At 38.2% G+C, this 6,106-nt stretch overlaps 1 long non-coding RNA gene across 1 annotated transcript; it reads left to right on the forward strand.

Annotated features, from left to right (window-relative positions):
• Positions 1-40: 40 nt before the first annotated feature.
• Positions 41-5,207, forward strand: LOC111861536. The gene is made up of 2 exons (XR_002842255.2): positions 41-2,072; positions 3,053-5,207. It is a non-coding gene; the product is annotated as an uncharacterized LOC111861536 (long non-coding RNA).
• The last annotated feature ends 899 nt before the right edge of the window (positions 5,208-6,106 follow it).

Consider the following 6,106-nt stretch of genomic DNA (forward strand, 5'->3'; position numbering starts at 1 on the left):
AGAACACCATTAAGGTCATACACCTAGAGCAGCCAATGTCTCATGAATATTCATACACACAAATGACAACTTCAAAATGTGAGAAAGAAATCTGGCTGATCAAGTTTCAATCCATATTCTACTATTCAAAACCAGTTCTAAAGCAGAGAGTATAGGAACTGATTGCAATTCTTAGTGATAAACACTACCAAGTATTCCTAGTTCTTACTCAACTAGACCAACACACAACAGTGCCATCGCAGAATGGACTACATTTCAACTCATACACACTATGGAGGGATCATGTTCTGCACATCCTCATTCAGCACACAGCTTCTGATCCAAGCGCAGGAAACTTGGCGCTGCGTCAGCAAGAGGTAGACAGGAAACGAAGAAGCATCCAATGCACCACAGCATACCTACGCAATCCAATTTCCCTTCCCTCTCACCACATATCACATGGGAAAAACCAGTACCTTCAAACTTTAGTGAAAATACTGAAACAAAAGCAGCCAACATTAGCTACACGATACCCCAACAAGTCAGCCAAGCATTTTAGAAGCCTCATATTTTCTAAGCCACAGTAATTTTGGAGTTAATTTATAAACAACGATTAACTAAAGACTGACTGCTAATAATAAACAGAACTGCAACACTTCAAGGTATTCAACTGACATATGTCAAGACCTGTTTGTCAACTGTCAAAAATATTAACCCAATCATTCCAAATATCATCATTTAGTATTCCAGAAATTTCCTTCAGAATAATTCCTAAGTTTTCAGTAATCTGTGATCTTAGTTCCTGGTTCACCTCGATATTAATGCCTGCTGAATGATACAAGATACTGCCTTCATGTTCCACTATTCTCGAGACATGGCCAATGTCTGGCTTTAAACTGGACGATACCAGTGGAGACAATGCACCTTGCCCCATGACAGGGATTCATCTTGAAACGTTCCAGTAATATCATCATCATCACTTAATGTACACGCGCGTGTGCGCTTTTCTACTCAATCCATTACAAAAGGTGCACCTTGTGTTTTCTGTGATCTTTTGCAGTGACCAAGTACCAACACACGTGCAAAAAAAATGCCCAACTACTACCCTCAGGTATGAAGAAACATCTAGTGATATAGTGCCCAATCATAACATGAATTTCTCAGATTCTGTAATAAGATAATAACCATGTGACACTGCTAATATTAAAGTGAATTAATCTCCAAATTTTAAATAACTGTAATTACCTACAGACACCATACCATAAAAAAGTTACCCCAACATGAGGACTTTCCAGCAACTTGCCACAAAATGACCTCCAGTAAAAAATCTCAAAAAAAAAAAAGAGCTCTGCTCTCCCTCAACGTCTCACGGTTATAGAATGGCATTCTCTACAATGCACAAGTTTCGTATCTCTTGCAGAATAGCAGAACTGAAAATAGGCAATATGCAGGCAAAATATTGAGTATTATCATCCAAGTACAGACACCTCGTTTCATGCCTTAATCATCGAAACCACTTCCCCTGACTTTTGCCCCTTCCAAATACAACAATACTGCCCTCCCTAAAACAATCGGTATAAAAGGTCAGGAAATACACAGAGCTGGGGAGATACCTGCACATCATAACATTCCCAAACTACAGACAGAAAGTTCTGTGTCATACATAATGACTTACAAGTGCTGGCAATTCTTACGGCTCTAAGACATTAAGAGAAGTTTCTCTAATGAACCTCGTGTAGAAACAGATGGCTTCCAGTAGGCGAACAACTTCCAGCATCCAGAGTCTGATCACAGAACGCACAACATCCCTTATCAGCAAATGCCACAGATCTTCGAGTAGGATAGAAAAGGTCACAAATCTTCACCGTGGACTGCTGCATACGCCACCACTGCTGAGCTCTAAGAGTATAAGACAAAACTTTCCTTCCACACAAACAAGCACTTTGAGAACGTAACAAAACAAAATATAAAAACAATTATCTTTGAAGAATCTTAAAAATATGGAGTTCAAGCGTGTCAATGTGTGGAGATAAATATACAGTTCAAAACAAGTAGACAAATGCCCCTGTGACGTGGAACAGAATTTCAGAAAAGTAATGAAAATTTCAATAGGAAATTTAAATGGATTTTATTTTATTTTATTATATTAAGTGTACTACAACATGTGATTTTAATGCATATTAATGAAGTGTAGGAAGTTTTAATATAATAAGACACCTTGAAGATGGCCATCGAGGGCCAAAGTGTTAAAAGCGAAAGCGGAAGAAAAGGGAATAATTTGTTGCATTGAAATTCATATTTTGGAAAACATCTTCATAGTTTGTAAGGCACATTTGAAAATAACATAAAACAAAGAATGTTTAACGAGACAGACTGATTAGAGTTTACAAATAAAAACTAATTCCCTGAGAAGACCCCGTTTCTGTTCAAGAATCTTCAGTACTGTATTTAAGCATCCTGTTGAATTAATATACCTCTCACACACAATGCAATTCTGTCAAGAATGCGAACGGTCATCTTCAGGTGTCTCGGCTATGCCAAAACTGTTCCACTGTAAAGTATGTCCAATTACTCACCTGTAATTGCAATATTTCATGACTGAAAATATTGTAAGTTACCATCAATAACCCAGTTAGCACTAGTTAAAATTCCATAAGCTGCAAATTTACATTTAAATTTAAAATTTGTTACAATTTTGTAAATTTCTTTTTACACCTCTACTAGTGCCATTGTCCACTTGTCTAAACAATAAATTTCATTATCACTCTCTTTGGATTTGTTATACTGTAGTGGCCTGGGCGTTTGCATTTTATTTTCTGCGCATAAGCCCTCCATATTGGTTATCATTTTCCACCTAGCACATGTGTCATGTTGTCTTCCCTTGCATGTGGATGTTACACATAACATAGAGTCTAAGAGGAAGAACAATAACCACAACAACAGGCTTGAGCAAAGGAACAGGATTCATGCATCAATTCACAGAAAAATTTCCAGTCTTCTAAGATTTTTGAAGAAACTTTTTTGCGTGTCAATTTAACGCAGTACCAATACTGATTATTTTATATACTTGCAGATCCCATCAAGGACTCCAGAATGCAGGAAAGTTGTCCTTGTGCTTGCTTAAGCACCACACCAAGTGTAAGGGCAGTAGTCAGCTTCATGCAGCAGCCACGTCAATGTATACATTCCAGAGTGTTACAGCTCACAGAGCACATGCAGACCTCACCATGATTATAAACATGCCATTATTTTCCATACACATGACTAAGGCCCTTTATTAAAAACACGACAGCTTTCAAATAGGAGTACTTACTCTTCTCCAGCTGCTTTACTCCAGACTGCGTCGTCAGGTCCCATGCAGTACCAACCGACTCAACACTGGCCACCTGTGTCCTAACTAGAAGACATGCTGAGCAACAGAAAAAGTCAGAGAGACCCTGCCTTTTCAACATGAGCAATTGTGATTAGGAATCTCACAAATCACAATAACACCACTTCTAAAACTTACATTTAAAACAGGTACAATAACACACGCAAAAAGCCGCATCCCAGGAACACACTTCAATTTACCTCTTGTACAAGCGTAATCTTGCTGTCAGGCCTTTCCTCACAAATTCACAGGAGAAATGTTCAATACATATATTTCTAACAATGCAGTCCTCTACTGCCTTCAGAATGCAGACTTACACTTGAAATACGACAAACACAGCACCACTGATGAAGTGATACTGCGACTTGGCTGCTTGCTCAACACGTGTCAAATGGCATCAGTCACTTCCGCAGCATATTGAAAATGACACCGCAGATCTCCAATACACTGCATATGGTGCCAATATTTCTCTTTCCATTTTGCAGACCAAGAGCTCTTTTATCTGTAGATCTGCTACTCCAAAGCCTGTAGAAAACAAAAATAAAACCTCCTTTTCCCATCCCGACAACAGGTGTAAACCTGATAACAGAAATCAAATGCAGTATATACATTAAAACCACAAGTTCTCTAGAATTACAACAAAACACTGAACCTTTCTCAAAGTTTTGAGCTGTATTAAAACTGCAGTCTCCTGCTACTTGTCACTGTTCACTACTTCCCTGCACAGCGGTAGTTAATCTAAAGCAACTTCTTCCAGCAACCAGGAGAATGAATTCCAGTAGTTTTGATGCAATTCACAGAGCACAACTTCCTGAAAATGTTCAATGCAGTATGAACACACCACAATTTGGGACCTTTAACACAAGGTTGGCAAAAATTATTTCTTAACTGCAACGGTCTTGCATGTTATAAAACAAATCTGGGACACTCTGTCTCAAAACGGTGTGGGCCTTCATGGCCTGTTACAGGGGATAGCTTTACTTTTTTACTTTTACACTGACTGCACCCTACAGCTTCAGTCAGATCTGAAGGAAAAAGGAAACCAATATCTCCAGCACTCTCCCATCTCAACTATGAATCCAGATTTCCACTAAATCAACTGATTATTATACCAGAAACAACCTAAAAAAGGCAGATGGCCAAAAACCCAGAGGCACAAACTTTAGAACACCATTAAGGTCATACACCTAGAGCAGCCAATGTCTCATGCATTATTCATACACACAAATGACTAAACATCACAATGTGAGAAAAATCTGGCTGATCAAGTTTAAAACCACATTCTACTATTCAAAACCAGTTCTAAAGCAGAGAGTATAGGAACTGATCGCAATTCTTAGTGATGAACACTACAAAGTATTTCTGTATGCCAACGTTCTTATTCAACTAGACCAACGCACAACAGTGCCATCACAGAATGGACTGCATGAAGATCCTGTATTTCAACTCATACACACTACGGAGGAATCATGTTCTGCTCATCCTCATTCAGCACACAGCTTCTGATCCAAGGGCAGGAAACATGGCGCTGCGTCAGCAAGAGGCAGACGGAACGAAGAAGCACACAAATCTTCTTGAAGTGTTGTTGCGTCCAATGCACCACAGCATACCTACGCAGAAACCAATTTTGCTTCCCCCCCACCACATAACATATGGGATAAACCAGTACCTACAAACTTTAGTGAAAATACTGAAACAAAAGCAGCCAACATTAGCTACATGATACCCCAACAAGTCAACCAAGCACTTTAGAAGCCTTGTATTTTCTCAGCCACAGTAATTTTGGAGTTAATTTATAAACAATGATTAACTAAACACTGATTGTTAATAATAAAGAGAACTGCAACACTTCAAGTTATTCAACTGACGTATGTCAAGAACCAAAAATATTAACCCAATCATTTCAAATAATATCATTTAGTATTCCAGAAATTTCCTTTAGAATAATTCCTAAGTTTTCAGTAATCTGTAATCCTAGTTCCCAGTTCATCTCGATATTAATGCCTGCTGAATGATACAATACACTGCCTTAATATTCTGCTATTCCCAAGACATGTCCAATGTCTGGCTTATGAGTTACGGACGCGTGTGCGAGAATCAGTGATATTTCGTGATAACCGAGTAATAATTGGGAGCGTGTGATACATTGCACTTTTATACCTCCGGTTTTATAAAAACTGACATTAGAGTGATTTGATTTGCGAATAGGGTTATAAATTGTGAAACCCCACAACATTGTCATAATTAATTGTAGCCGAGATTTGTATGTTAAATAAACCAATTAACAATCTGAACGGCATCTACAGTAACCCAACACGTTACGATATTAATGATAGAAAATAAGGTTTCTCAGTTTAAAACCAATAATTGTTACATAAAATCAATAGCAACATGTCTAGATAATTGTGTAACAGTATTCCGGTGGGTCTGCTTTGTTGTCTCTAGATTTTCAATTCTTGAATGCTAACTTTTGATACTGTTTTTATAAACAACAGGTTGGGCAGGGACTACCAATATAAAACCTGATCAGAATGAGCTCAACAGTTCTTGAGTTAAGAGATGACAGATCTCAATTATGTGGAAAATATTTGCTGTAAAATTGTATCATTTTTCTCTATAGTTGTTCGAAACTTTTTTGCTCCTGTGCCCCTTTCCTTACCCCCTAGACTGAGTTTCATGACCACCTTCCTTGCAGCCGGCCTATATAAGAAAGTAAATTCTTGAACATGAACATTCTGACCCTGAAGATGGAGGCAG

This window comes from Cryptotermes secundus, unplaced genomic scaffold (genome assembly GCF_002891405.2).
Source record: "Cryptotermes secundus unplaced genomic scaffold, Csec_1.0 scaffold5081, whole genome shotgun sequence".
Classification (NCBI taxonomy): domain Eukaryota; kingdom Metazoa; phylum Arthropoda; class Insecta; order Blattodea; family Kalotermitidae; genus Cryptotermes; species Cryptotermes secundus.